The sequence below is a fragment of the Anopheles funestus genome, unplaced genomic scaffold (assembly GCF_943734845.2).
Source record: "Anopheles funestus unplaced genomic scaffold, idAnoFuneDA-416_04 scaffold_74_ctg1, whole genome shotgun sequence".
NCBI classification, from domain to species: Eukaryota; Metazoa; Arthropoda; class Insecta; order Diptera; family Culicidae; genus Anopheles; species Anopheles funestus.
The window spans coordinates 77,427-90,430 of NW_026045316.1; the positions used below are offsets into that span (position 1 = coordinate 77,427).

General features: G+C 47.9%; 1 long non-coding RNA gene across 1 annotated transcript in view; it reads left to right on the top strand.

The window, feature by feature from the left end:
* Positions 1-10,820: 10,820 nt before the first annotated feature.
* LOC125774353 (uncharacterized) overlaps positions 10,821-13,004 on the top strand; it is a 65,781-nt gene continuing 63,597 nt past the window's right edge. The window contains exon 1 of the long non-coding RNA XR_007420837.1: positions 10,821-11,243. This is a non-coding gene — a long non-coding RNA (uncharacterized LOC125774353). The remainder of the gene's footprint in view (positions 11,244-13,004) is intronic.

A 13,004-nucleotide genomic window follows, 5' to 3' on the forward strand; every position in this document is an offset into this window, starting at 1 on the left:
GGTGTCTTGGCTAAGGTGTCTTGGCTAAGGTGTCTTGGCTAAGGTGTCTTGGCTAAGGTGTCTTGGCTAAGGTGTCTTGGCTAATGTGTCTCGGCTAAGGTGTCTTGGCTATTGTGTCTTGGCTAAGGTGTCTTGGCTAAGGTGTCTTGGCTAAGGTGTCTTGGCTAAGGTGTCTTGGCTAAAGTGTCTCGGCTAAGGTGTCTTGGCTAAGGTGTCTTGGCTAATGTGTCTCGGCTAAGGTGTCTTGGCTAATGTGTCTTGGCTAAGGTGTCTTGGCTAATGTGTCTTGGCTAAGGTGTCTTGGCTAAGGTGTCTTGGCTAAAGTGTCTTGGCTAAGGTGTCTTGGCTAAGGTGTCTTGGCTAATGTGTCTCGGCTAAAGTGTCTTGGCTAAGGTGTCTTGGCTGAGGTGTCTTGGCTAAGGTGTTTTGGCTAATGTGTCTCGGCTAAGGTGTCTTGGCTAAGGTGTCTTGGCTAATGTGTCTCGGCTAAGGTGTCTTGGCTAATGTGTCTTGGCTAAGGTGTCTTGGCTAATGTGTCTTGGCTAAGGTGTCTTGGCTATTGTGTCTTGGCTAAAGTGTCTTGGCTAAGGTGTCTTGGCTAAGGTGTCTTGGCTTATGTGTCTCAGCTAAAGTGTCATGGCTAAGGTGTCTTGGCTAAGGTGTCTTGGCTAAGGTGTCTTGGCTAAGGTGTCTTGGCTAAGGTGTCTTGGCTATTGTGTCTTGGCTAAGGTGTCTTGGCTAAGGTGTCTTAGCTAAGGTGTCTTGGCTAAGGTGTCTTGGCTAAGGTGTCTCGGCTAAAGTGTCTTGGCTAAGGTGTCTCGGCTAAGGTGTCTTGGCTAATGTGTCTTGGCTAAAGTGTCTTGGCTAAGGTGTCTTGGCTAAGGTGTCTTGGCTAAGGTGTCTTGGCTAAGGTGTCTTGGCTAAGGTGTCTTGGCTAAGGTGTCTTGGCTAAGGTGTCTTGGCTAATGTGTCTCGGCTAAGGTGTCTTGGCTAAGGTGTCTTGGCTAAGGTGTCTTGGCTAATGTGTCTTGGCTAAAGTGTCTTGGCTAATGTGTCTCGGCTAAAGTGTCTTGGCTAAGGTGTCTTGGCTAAGGTGTCTTGGCTAATGTGTCTTGGCTAAGGTGTCTCGGCTAATGTGTCTTGGCTAAGGTGTCTTGGCTTAGGTGTCTTGGCTAATGTGTCTTGGCTAAGGTGTCTTGGCTAAGGTGTCTTGGCTAAGGTGTCTTGGCTAAGGTGTCTTGGCTAATGTGTCTCGGCTAATGTGTCTTGGCTAAGGTGTCTTGGCTAAGGTGTCTTGGCTAATGTGTCTCGGCTAAGGTGTCTTGGCTAAGGTGTCTTGGCTAAGGTGTCTTGGCTAATGTGTCTTGGCTAAGGTGTCTTGGCTAAGGTGTCTTGGCTAAGGTGTCTTGGCTAAGGTGTCTTGGCTAATGTGTCTCGGCTAATGTGTCTTGGCTAAGGTGTCTTGGCTAAGGTGTCTTGGCTAATGTGTCTTGGCTAATGTGTCTTGGCTAATGTGTCTTGGCTAAGGTGTCTTGGCTAATGTGTCTTGGCTAAAGTGTCTTGGCTTAGGTGTCTATGCTAATGTGTCTCGGCTAAGGTGTCTTGGCTAAGGTGTCTTGGCTAATGTGTCTTGGCTAAGGTGTCTTGGCTAATGTGTCTTGGCTAAGGTGTCTTGGCTAAGGTGTCTTGGCTAAGGTGTCTTGGCTAAGGTGTCTTGGCTAATGTGTCTCGGCTAATGTGTCTTGGCTAAGGTGTCTTGGCTAAGGTGTCTTGGCTAATGTGTCTCGGCTAAAGTGTCTTGGCTAAGGTGTCTTGGCTAAGGTGTCTTGGCTAAGGTGTCTTGGCTAAGGTGTCTTGGCTAATGTGTCTTGGCTAAGGTGTCTTGGCTAATGTGTCTTGGCTAAGGTGTCTTGGCTAAGGTGTCTTGGCTAAGGTGTCTTGGCTAAGGTGTCTTGGCTAATGTGTCTCGGCTAATGTGTCTTGGCTAAGGTGTCTTGGCTAAGGTGTCTTGGCTAATGTGTCTTGGCTAATGTGTCTTGGCTAAGGTGTCTTGGCTAAGGTGTCTTGGCTAATGTGTCTTGGCTAAAGTGTCTTGGCTAAGGTGTCTTGGCTAAGGTGTCTTGGCTAAGGTGTCTTGGCTAAGGTGTCTTGGCTAAGGTGTCTTGGCTAAGGTGTCTTGGCTAATGTGCCTCGGCTAATGTGTCTTGGCTAAGGTGTCTTGGCTAAGGTGTCTTGGCTAATGTGTCTTGGCTAATGTGTCTTGGCTAAGGTGTCTTGGCTAAGGTGTCTTGGCTAATGTGTCTTGGCTAAAGTGTCTTGGCTTAGGTGTCTTGGCTAATGTGTCTCGGCTAAGGTGTCTTGGCTAAGGTGTCATGGCTAATGTGTCTTGGCTTAAGTGTATTGGCTCATGTGTCTCGGCTAAAGTGTCTTGGCTAAGGTGTCTTGGCTAAGGTGTCTTGGCTAAGGTGTCTTGGCAAATGTGTCTCGGTTAATGTGTCTTGGCTAAGGTGTCTTGGCTAATGTGTCTTGGCTAAAGTGTCTTGGCTTAGGTGTCTTGGCTAATGTGTCTCGGCTAAGGTGTCTTGGCTAAGGTGTCTTGGCTAATGTGTCTTGGCTAAGGTGTCTTGGCTAATGTGTCTTGGCTAAGGTGTCTTGGCTAAGGTGTCTTGGCTAATGTGTCTCGGCTAATGTGTCTTGGCTAAGGTGTCTTGGCTAAGGTGTCTTGGCTAATGTGTCTTGGCTAAAGTGTCTTGGCTTAGGTTTCTTGGCTAATGTGTCTTGGCTAAGGTGTCTTGGCTAAGGTGTCTTGGCTAAGGTGTCTTGGCTAAGGTGTCTTGGCTAAGGTGTCTTGGCTAATGTGTCTCGGCTAATGTGTCTTGGCTAAGGTGTCTTGGCTAAGGTGTCTTGGCTAATGTGTCTTGGCTAATGTGTCTTGGCTAAGGTGTCTTGGCTAAGGTGTCTTGGCTAATGTGTCTTGGCTAAAGTGTCTTGGCTAAGGTGTCTTGGCTAATGTGTCTTGGCTAAAGTGTCTTGGCTGAGGTGTCTTGGCTAATGTGTCTTGGCTAAGGTGTCTTGGCTAATGTGTCTTGGCTAAGGTGTCTTGGCTATTGTGTCTTGGCTAAAGTGTCTTGGCTAAGGTGTCTTGACTAAGGTGTCTTGGCTAATGTGTCTCGGCTAAAGTGTCTTGGCTAAGGTGTCTTGGCTAAGGTGTCTTGGCTAATGTGTCTTGGCTAATGTGTCTTGGCTAAGGTGTCTTGGCTAAGGTGTCTTGACTAATGTGTCTCGGCTTAAGTGTCTTGCCTAATGTGTCTCGGCTAAGGTGTCTTGGCTAATGTGTCTTGGCTAAGGTGTCTTGGCTAAGGTGTCTTGGCTGAGGTGTCTTGGCTAATGTGTCTCGGCTAAGGTGTCTTGGCTATTGTGTCTTGGCTAAGGTGTCTTGGTTAAGGTGTCTTGGCTAAGGTGTCTTGGCTTAGGTGTCTTGGCTAATGTGTCTTGGCTAATGTGTTTTGGCTAAGGTGTCTTGGCTAATGTGTCTTACCTAAGGTGTCTTGGCTAAGGTGTCTTGGCTAATGTGTCTCGGCTAAGGTGTCTTGGCTAATGTGTCTTGGCTAAGGTGTCTTGGCTAAGGTGTCTTGGCTAAGGTGTCTTGGCTAAGGTGTCTTGGCTAATGTGTCTTGGCTAAGGTGTCTTGGCTAAGGTGTCTTGGCTAAGGTGTCTTGGCTAATGTGTCTCGGCTAAGGTGTCTTGGCTAAGGTGTCTTGGCTAATGTGTCTTGGCTAATGTGTCTTGGCTAAGGTGTCTTGGCTAATGTGTCTCGGCTAATGTGTCTTGGCTAAGGTGTCTTGGCTAATGTGGCTTGGCTAATGTGTCTTGGCTAATGTGTCTTGGCTAAGGTGTCTTGGCTAAGGTGTCTTGGCTAAGGTGTCTTGGCTAAGGTGTCTTGGCTAAGGTGTCTTGGCTAAGGTGTCTTGGCTAATGTGTCTCGGCTAAGGTGTCTTGGCTATTGTGTCTTGGCTAAGGTGTCTTGGCTAAGGTGTCTTGGCTAAGGTGTCTTGGCTAAGGTGTCTTGGCTAAAGTGTCTCGGCTAAGGTGTCTTGGCTAAGGTGTCTTGGCTAATGTGTCTCGGCTAAGGTGTCTTGGCTAATGTGTCTTGGCTAAGGTGTCTTGGCTAATGTGTCTTGGCTAAGGTGTCTTGGCTATTGTGTCTTGGCTAAAGTGTCTTGGCTAAGGTGTCTTGGCTAAGGTGTCTTGGCTAAGGTGTCTTGGCTAAGGTGTCTTGGCTAATGTGTCTCGGCTAATGTGTCTTTGCTAAGGTGTCTTGGCTAATATGTCTTGGCTAATGTGTCTTGGCTAATGTGTCTTGGCTAAGGTGTCTTGGCTAAGGTGTCTTGGCTAAGGTGTCTTGGCTAAGGTGTCTTGGCTAAGGTGTCTTGGCTAAGGTGTCTTGGCTAAGGTGTCTTGGCTAATGTGTCTCGGCTAAGGTGTCTTGGCTATTGTGTCTTGGCTAAGGTGTCTTGGCTAAGGTGTCTTGGCTAAGGTGTCTTGGCTAAGGTGTCTTGGCTAAAGTGTCTCGGCTAAGGTGTCTTGGCTAAGGTGTCTTGGCTAATGTGTCTCGGCTAAGGTGTCTTGGCTAATGTGTCTTGGCTAAGGTGTCTTGGCTAATGTGTCTTGGCTAAGGTGTCTTGGCTAAGGTGTCTTGGCTAAAGTGTCTTGGCTAAGGTGTCTTGGCTAAGGTGTCTTGGCTAATGTGTCTCGGCTAAAGTGTCTTGGCTAAGGTGTCTTGGCTGAGGTGTCTTGGCTAAGGTGTTTTGGCTAATGTGTCTCGGCTAAGGTGTCTTGGCTAAGGTGTCTTGGCTAATGTGTCTCGGCTAAGGTGTCTTGGCTAATGTGTCTTGGCTAAGGTGTCTTGGCTAATGTGTCTTGGCTAAGGTGTCTTGGCTATTGTGTCTTGGCTAAAGTGTCTTGGCTAAGGTGTCTTGGCTAAGGTGTCTTGGCTTATGTGTCTCAGCTAAAGTGTCATGGCTAAGGTGTCTTGGCTAAGGTGTCTTGGCTAAGGTGTCTTGGCTAAGGTGTCTTGGCTAAGGTGTCTTGGCTATTGTGTCTTGGCTAAGGTGTCTTGGCTAAGGTGTCTTAGCTAAGGTGTCTTGGCTAAGGTGTCTTGGCTAAGGTGTCTCGGCTAAAGTGTCTTGGCTAAGGTGTCTCGGCTAAGGTGTCTTGGCTAATGTGTCTTGGCTAAAGTGTCTTGGCTAAGGTGTCTTGGCTAAGGTGTCTTGGCTAAGGTGTCTTGGCTAAGGTGTCTTGGCTAAGGTGTCTTGGCTAAGGTGTCTTGGCTAAGGTGTCTTGGCTAATGTGTCTCGGCTAAGGTGTCTTGGCTAAGGTGTCTTGGCTAAGGTGTCTTGGCTAATGTGTCTTGGCTAAAGTGTCTTGGCTAATGTGTCTCGGCTAAAGTGTCTTGGCTAAGGTGTCTTGGCTAAGGTGTCTTGGCTAATGTGTCTTGGCTAAGGTGTCTCGGCTAATGTGTCTTGGCTAAGGTGTCTTGGCTTAGGTGTCTTGGCTAATGTGTCTTGGCTAAGGTGTCTTGGCTAAGGTGTCTTGGCTAAGGTGTCTTGGCTAAGGTGTCTTGGCTAATGTGTCTCGGCTAATGTGTCTTGGCTAAGGTGTCTTGGCTAAGGTGTCTTGGCTAATGTGTCTCGGCTAAGGTGTCTTGGCTAAGGTGTCTTGGCTAAGGTGTCTTGGCTAATGTGTCTTGGCTAAGGTGTCTTGGCTAAGGTGTCTTGGCTAAGGTGTCTTGGCTAAGGTGTCTTGGCTAATGTGTCTCGGCTAATGTGTCTTGGCTAAGGTGTCTTGGCTAAGGTGTCTTGGCTAATGTGTCTTGGCTAATGTGTCTTGGCTAATGTGTCTTGGCTAAGGTGTCTTGGCTAATGTGTCTTGGCTAAAGTGTCTTGGCTTAGGTGTCTATGCTAATGTGTCTCGGCTAAGGTGTCTTGGCTAAGGTGTCTTGGCTAATGTGTCTTGGCTAAGGTGTCTTGGCTAATGTGTCTTGGCTAAGGTGTCTTGGCTAAGGTGTCTTGGCTAAGGTGTCTTGGCTAAGGTGTCTTGGCTAATGTGTCTCGGCTAATGTGTCTTGGCTAAGGTGTCTTGGCTAAGGTGTCTTGGCTAATGTGTCTCGGCTAAAGTGTCTTGGCTAAGGTGTCTTGGCTAAGGTGTCTTGGCTAAGGTGTCTTGGCTAAGGTGTCTTGGCTAATGTGTCTTGGCTAAGGTGTCTTGGCTAATGTGTCTTGGCTAAGGTGTCTTGGCTAAGGTGTCTTGGCTAAGGTGTCTTGGCTAAGGTGTCTTGGCTAATGTGTCTCGGCTAATGTGTCTTGGCTAAGGTGTCTTGGCTAAGGTGTCTTGGCTAATGTGTCTTGGCTAATGTGTCTTGGCTAAGGTGTCTTGGCTAAGGTGTCTTGGCTAATGTGTCTTGGCTAAAGTGTCTTGGCTAAGGTGTCTTGGCTAAGGTGTCTTGGCTAAGGTGTCTTGGCTAAGGTGTCTTGGCTAAGGTGTCTTGGCTAAGGTGTCTTGGCTAATGTGCCTCGGCTAATGTGTCTTGGCTAAGGTGTCTTGGCTAAGGTGTCTTGGCTAATGTGTCTTGGCTAATGTGTCTTGGCTAAGGTGTCTTGGCTAAGGTGTCTTGGCTAATGTGTCTTGGCTAAAGTGTCTTGGCTTAGGTGTCTTGGCTAATGTGTCTCGGCTAAGGTGTCTTGGCTAAGGTGTCATGGCTAATGTGTCTTGGCTTAAGTGTATTGGCTCATGTGTCTCGGCTAAAGTGTCTTGGCTAAGGTGTCTTGGCTAAGGTGTCTTGGCTAAGGTGTCTTGGCAAATGTGTCTCGGTTAATGTGTCTTGGCTAAGGTGTCTTGGCTAATGTGTCTTGGCTAAAGTGTCTTGGCTTAGGTGTCTTGGCTAATGTGTCTCGGCTAAGGTGTCTTGGCTAAGGTGTCTTGGCTAATGTGTCTTGGCTAAGGTGTCTTGGCTAATGTGTCTTGGCTAAGGTGTCTTGGCTAAGGTGTCTTGGCTAATGTGTCTCGGCTAATGTGTCTTGGCTAAGGTGTCTTGGCTAAGGTGTCTTGGCTAATGTGTCTTGGCTAAAGTGTCTTGGCTTAGGTTTCTTGGCTAATGTGTCTTGGCTAAGGTGTCTTGGCTAAGGTGTCTTGGCTAAGGTGTCTTGGCTAAGGTGTCTTGGCTAAGGTGTCTTGGCTAATGTGTCTCGGCTAATGTGTCTTGGCTAAGGTGTCTTGGCTAAGGTGTCTTGGCTAATGTGTCTTGGCTAATGTGTCTTGGCTAAGGTGTCTTGGCTAAGGTGTCTTGGCTAATGTGTCTTGGCTAAAGTGTCTTGGCTAAGGTGTCTTGGCTAATGTGTCTTGGCTAAAGTGTCTTGGCTAAGGTGTCTTGGCTAATGTGTCTTGGCTAAGGTGTCTTGGCTAAGGTGTCTTGGCTAATGTGTCTTGGCTAAGGTGTCTTGGCTAAGGTGTCTTGGCTAAGGTGTCTTGGCTAATGTGTCTTGGCTAATGTGTCTTGGCTAAGGTGTCTTGGCTAATGTGTCTTGGCTAATGTGTCTTGGCTAAGGTGTCTTGGATAAGGTGTCTTGGCTAATGTGTCTTGGCTAATGTGTCTTGGCTAAGGTGTCTTGGCTAAGGTGTCTTGGCTAATGTGTCTTGGCTAAAGTGTCTTGGCTTAGGTGTCTTGGCTAATGTGTCTCGGCTAAGGTGTCTTGGCTAATGTGTCTTGGCTAAGGTGTCTTGGCTAATGTGTCTTGGCTAAGGTGTCTTGGCTAAGGTGTCTTGGCTAAGGTGTCTTGGCTAAGGTGTCTTGGCAAATGTGTCTCGGCTAATGTGTCTTGGCTAAGGTGTCTTGGCTAAGGTGTCTTGGCTAATGTGTCTTGGCTAAAGTGTCTTGGCTTAAATGTCTTGGCTAATGTGTCTCGGCTAAGGTGTCTTGGCTAAGGTGTCTTGGCTAATGTGTCTTGGCTAAGGTGTCTTGGCTAATGTGTCTTGGCTAAGGTGTCTTGGCTAAGGTGTCTTGGCTAAGGTGTCTTGGCTAAGGTGTCTTGGCTAATGTGTCTCGGCTAATGTGTCTTGGCTAAGGTGTCTTGGCTAAGGTGTCTTGGCTAATGTGTCTTGGCTAATGTGTCTTGGCTAAGGTGTCTTGGCTAAGGTGTCTTGGCTAATGTGTCTTGGCTAAAGTGTCTTGGCTAAGGTGTCTTGGCTAAGGTGTCTTGGCTAAGGTGTCTTGGCTAAGGTGTCTTGGCTAAGGTGTCTTGGCAAATGTGTCTCGGCTAATGTGTCTTGGCTAAGGTGTCTTGGCTAATGTGTCTCGGCTAAGGTGTCTTGGCTATTGTGTCTTGGCTAAGGTGTCTTGGCTTATGTGTCTTGGCTAATGTGTCTTGGCTAAGGTGTCTTGGCTAATGTGTCTCGGCTAAAGTGTCTTGGCTAAGGTGTCTTGGCTAATGTGTCTTGGCTAAGGTGTCTTGGCTAAGGTGTCTTGGCTAAGGTGTCTTGGCTAATGTGTCTCGGCTAAGGTGTCTTGGCTAATGTGTCTTGGCTAAGGTGTCTTGGCTAAGGTGTCTTGGCTAAGATGTCTTGGCTAAGGTGTCTTGGCTAATGTGTCTCGGCTAAGGTGTCTTGGCTAATGTGTCTCGGCTAATGTGTCTTGGCTAAGGTGTCTTGGCTAAGGTGTCTTGGCTAAGGTGTCTTGGCTAAGGTGTCTTGGCTAAGGTGTCTTGGCTAATGTGTCTCGGCTAAGGTGTCTTGGCTAATGTGTCTCGGCTAAGGTGTCTTGGCTAATGTGTCTCGGCTAGAGTGTCTTGGCTAAGGTGTCTTGGCTAAGGTGTCTTGGCTAAGGTGTCTTGGCTAAGGTGTCTTGGCTAATGTGTGTCGGCTAATGTGTCTTGGCTAAGGTGTCTTGGCTAAGGTGTCTTGGCTAAGGTGTCTTGGCTAAGGTGTCTTGGCTAATGTGTCTCGGCTAAGGTGTCTTGGCTAAGGTGTCTTGGCTCATGTGTCTCGGCTAAGGTGTCTTGGCTAATGTGTCTCGGCTAAGGTGTCTTGGCTAATGTGTCTCGGCTAATGTGTCTTGGCTAAGGTGTCTTGGCTAAGGTGTCTTGGCTAAGGTGTCTTGGCTAAGGTGTCTTGGCTAATGTGTCTTGGCTAAGGTGTCCTGGCTAATGTGTCTTGGCTAATGTGTCTTGGCTAAGGTGTCTTGGCTAATGTGTCTTTTCTAAGGTGTCTTGGATAAGGTGTCTTGGCTAAGGTGTCTTGGCTAAGGTGTCTTGGCTAATGTGTCTTGGCTAAGGTGTCTTGGCTAATGTGTCTCGGCTAAGGTGTCTTGTCTAAGGTGTCTTGGCTAAGGTGTCTTGGCTAAGGTGTCTTGGCTAATGTGTCTTGGCTAAGGTGTCTTGGCTAATGTGTCTCGGCTAAGGTGTCTTGGCTAATGTGTCTCGGCTAAGGTGTCTTGGCTAAGGTGTCTTGGCTAATGTGTCTCGGCTAATGTGTCTTGGCTAAGGTGTCTTGGCTAATGTGTCTCGGCTAAGGTGTCTTGGCTAAGGTGTCTTGGCTAATGTGTCTCGGCTAAGGTGTCTTGGCTAATGTGTCTTGGCTAAGGTGTCTTGGCTAAGATGTCTTGGCTAAGGTGTCTTGGCTAAGGTGTCTTGGCTAAGGTGTCTTGGCTAATTTGTCTTGGCTAAGGTGTCTTGGCTAAGGTGTCTTGGCTAATGTGTCTTGGCTAAGGTGTCTTGGCTAATGTGTCTCGGCTAAGGTGTCTTGGCTAATTTGTCTTGGCTAAGGTGTCTTGGCTAAGGTGTCTTGGCTAAGGTGTCTTGGCTAAGGTGTCTTGGCTAAGGTGTCTTGGCTAAGGTGTCTTGGCTAAGGTGTCTTGGCTAAGGTGTCTTGGCTAAGGTGTCTTGGCTAATGTGTCTCGGCTAAGGTGTCTTGGCTAAGGTGTCTTGGCTAAGGTGTCTTGGCTAATGTGTCTTGGCTAAAGTGTCTTGGCTAATGTGTCTCGGCTAAAGTGTCTTGGCTAAGGTGTCTTGGCTAAGGTGTCTTGGCTAATGTGTCTTGGCTAAGGTGTCTTGGCTAAGGTGTCTTGGCTAAGGTGTCTTGGCTAATGTGTCTCGGCTAAGGTGTCTTGGCTAAGGTGTCTTGGCTAATGTGTCTCGGCTAAGGTGTCTTGGCTAATGTGTCTCGGCTAAGGTGTCTTGGCTAATGTGTCTCGGCTAATGTGTCTTGGCTAAGGTGTCTTGGCTAAGGTGTCTTGGCTAAGGTGTCTTGGCTAAGGTGTCTTGGCTAATGTGTCTTGGCTAAGGTGTCTTGGCTAAGGTGTCTTGGCTAATGTGTCTCGGCTAAGGTGTCTTGGCTAATGTGTCTTGGCTAAAGTGTCTTGGCTAAGGTGTCTTGGCTAAGGTGTCTTGGCTAAGGTGTCTTGGCTAATGTGTCTTGGCTAAGGTGTCTTGGCTAAGGTGTCTTGGCTAAGGTGTCTTGGCTAAGGTGTCTTGGCTAATGTGTCTCGGCTAAGGTGTCTTGGCTATTGTGTCTTGGCTAAAGTGTCTTGGCTAAGGTGTCTTGGCTAAGGTGTCTTGGCTAAGGTGTCTTGGCTAAGGTGTCTTGGCTAAGGTGTCTTGGCTAAGGTGTCTTGAATAAGGTGTCTTGGCTAAGGTGTCTTGGCTAATGTGTCTCGGCTAAGGTGTCTTGGCTAAGGTGTCTTGGCTAAGGTGTCTTGGCTAATGTGTCTTGGCTAAAGTGTCTTGGCTAATGTGTCTCGGCTAAAGTGTCTTGGCTAAGGTGTCTTGGCTAAGGTGTCTTGGCTAATGTGTCTTGGCTAAGGTGTCTTGGCTAATGTGTCTTGGCTAAGGTGTCTTGGCTAAGGTGTCTTGGCTAATGTGTCTTGGCTAATGTGTCTTGGCTAAGGTGTCTTGGCTAAGGTGTCTTGGCTAATGTGTCTTGGCTAAGGTGTCTTGGCTAAGGTGTCTTGGCTAAGGTGTCTTGGCTAATGTGTCTCGGCTAATGTGTCTTGGCTAAGGTGTCTTGGCTAAGGTGTCTTGGCTAATGTGTCTTGGCTAAGGTGTCTTGGCTAATGTGTCTTGGCTAAGGTGTCTTGGCTAATGTGTCTTGGCTAAGGTGTCTTGGCTAATGTGTCTTGGCTAAGGTGTCTTGGCTAAGGTGTCTTGGCTAATGTGTCTTGGCTAAGGTGTCTTGGCTAAGGTGTCTTGGCGAAGGTGTCTTGGCTAAGGTGTCTTGGCTAATGTGTCTCGGCTAATGTGTCTTGGCTAAGGTGTCTTGGCTAAGGTGTCTTGGCTAAGGTGTCTTGGCTAAGGTGTCTTGGCTAAGGTGTCTTGGCTAAGGTGTCTTGGCTAAGGTGTCTTGGCTAAGGTGTCTTGGCTAATGTGTCTTGGCTAAGGTGTCTTGGCTAATGTGTCTCGGCTAAGGTGTCTTGGCTAATGTGTTTCGGCTAAGGTGTCTTGGCTAAGGTGTCTTGGCTAAGGTGTCTTGGCTAATGTGTTTTGGCTAATGTGTCTCGGCTAATGTGTCTCGGCTAAGGTGTCTTGGCTAATGTGTCTCATCTAAGGTGTCTTGGCTAAGGTGTCTTGGCTAATGTGTCTCGGCTAATGTGTCTTGGCTAAGGTGTCTTGGCTAATGTGTCTCGGCTAAGGTGTCTTGGCTAAGGTGTCTTGGCTAATGTGTCTCGGCAAAGGTGTCTTGGCTAATGTGTCTTGGCTAAGGTGTCTTGGCTAAGGTGTCTTGGCTAAGGTGTCTTGGCTAAGGTGTCTTGGCTAATGTGTCTTGGCTAAGGTGTCTTGGCTAATGTGTCTCGGCTAAGGTGTCTTGGCTAATGTGTTTCGGCTCAGGTGTCTTGGCTAAGGTGTCTTGGCTAAGGTGTCTTGGCTAAGGTGTCTTGGCTAAGGTGTCTTGGCTAATGTGTCTCGGCTAAGGTGTCTTGGCTAAGGTGTCTTGGCTAAGGTGTCTTGGCTAATGTGTCTCGGCTAATGTGTCTTGGCTAAGGTGTCTTGGCTAATGTGTCTTGGCTAAGGTGTCTTGGCTAAGGTGTCTTGGCTAAGGTGTCTTGGCTAAGGTGTCTTGGCTAAGGTGTCTTGGCTAAGGTGTCTTGGCTAAGGTGTCTTGGCTAAGGTGTCTCGGCTAAGGTGTCTTGGCTAAGGTGTCTTGGCTAATGTGTCTTGGCTAAGGTGTCTTGGCTAAGGTGTCTTGGCTAATGTGTCTCGGCTAAGGTGTCTTGGCTAATGTGTCTTGGCTAAAGTGTCTTGGCTAAGGTGTCTTGGCTAAGGTGTTTTGGCTAAGGTGTCTTGGCTAATGTGTCTTGGCTAAGATGTCTTGGCTAAGGTGTCTTGGCTAAGGTGTTTTGGCTAAGGTGTCTTGGCTAATGTGTCTTGGCTAAGATGTCTTGGCTAAGGTGTCTTGGCTAAGGTGTCTTGGCTAAGGTGTCTTGGCTAATGTGTCTCGGCTAAAGTGTCTTGGCTAAGGTGTCTTGGCTAAGGTGTCTTGGCTAATGTGTCTTGGCTAAGGTGTCTTGGCTAAGGTGTCTTGGCTAATGTGTCTCGGCTAAGGTGTCTTGGCTAATGTGTCTTGGCTAAAGTGTCTTGGCTAAGGTGTCTTGGCTAAGGTGTTTTGGCTAAGGTGTCTTGGCTAATGTGTCTTGGCTAAGATGTCTTGGCTAAGGTGTCTTGGCTAAGGTGTCTTGGCTAAGGTGTCTTGGCTAAGGTGTCTCGGCTAAGGTGTCTTGGCTAATGTGTCTTGGCTAAGGTGTCTTGGCTAAGGTGTCTTGGCTAAGGTGTCTTGGCTAAGGTGTCTTGGCTAAGGTGTCTTGGCTAAGGTGTCTTGGCTAAGGTGTCTTGGCTAAGGTGTCTTGGCTAATGTGTCTCGGCTAAGGTGTCTTGGCTAAGGTGTCTTGGCTAAGGTGTCTTGGCTAATGTGTCTTGGCTAAAGTGTCTTGGCTAATGTGTCTCGGCTAAATTGTCTTGGCT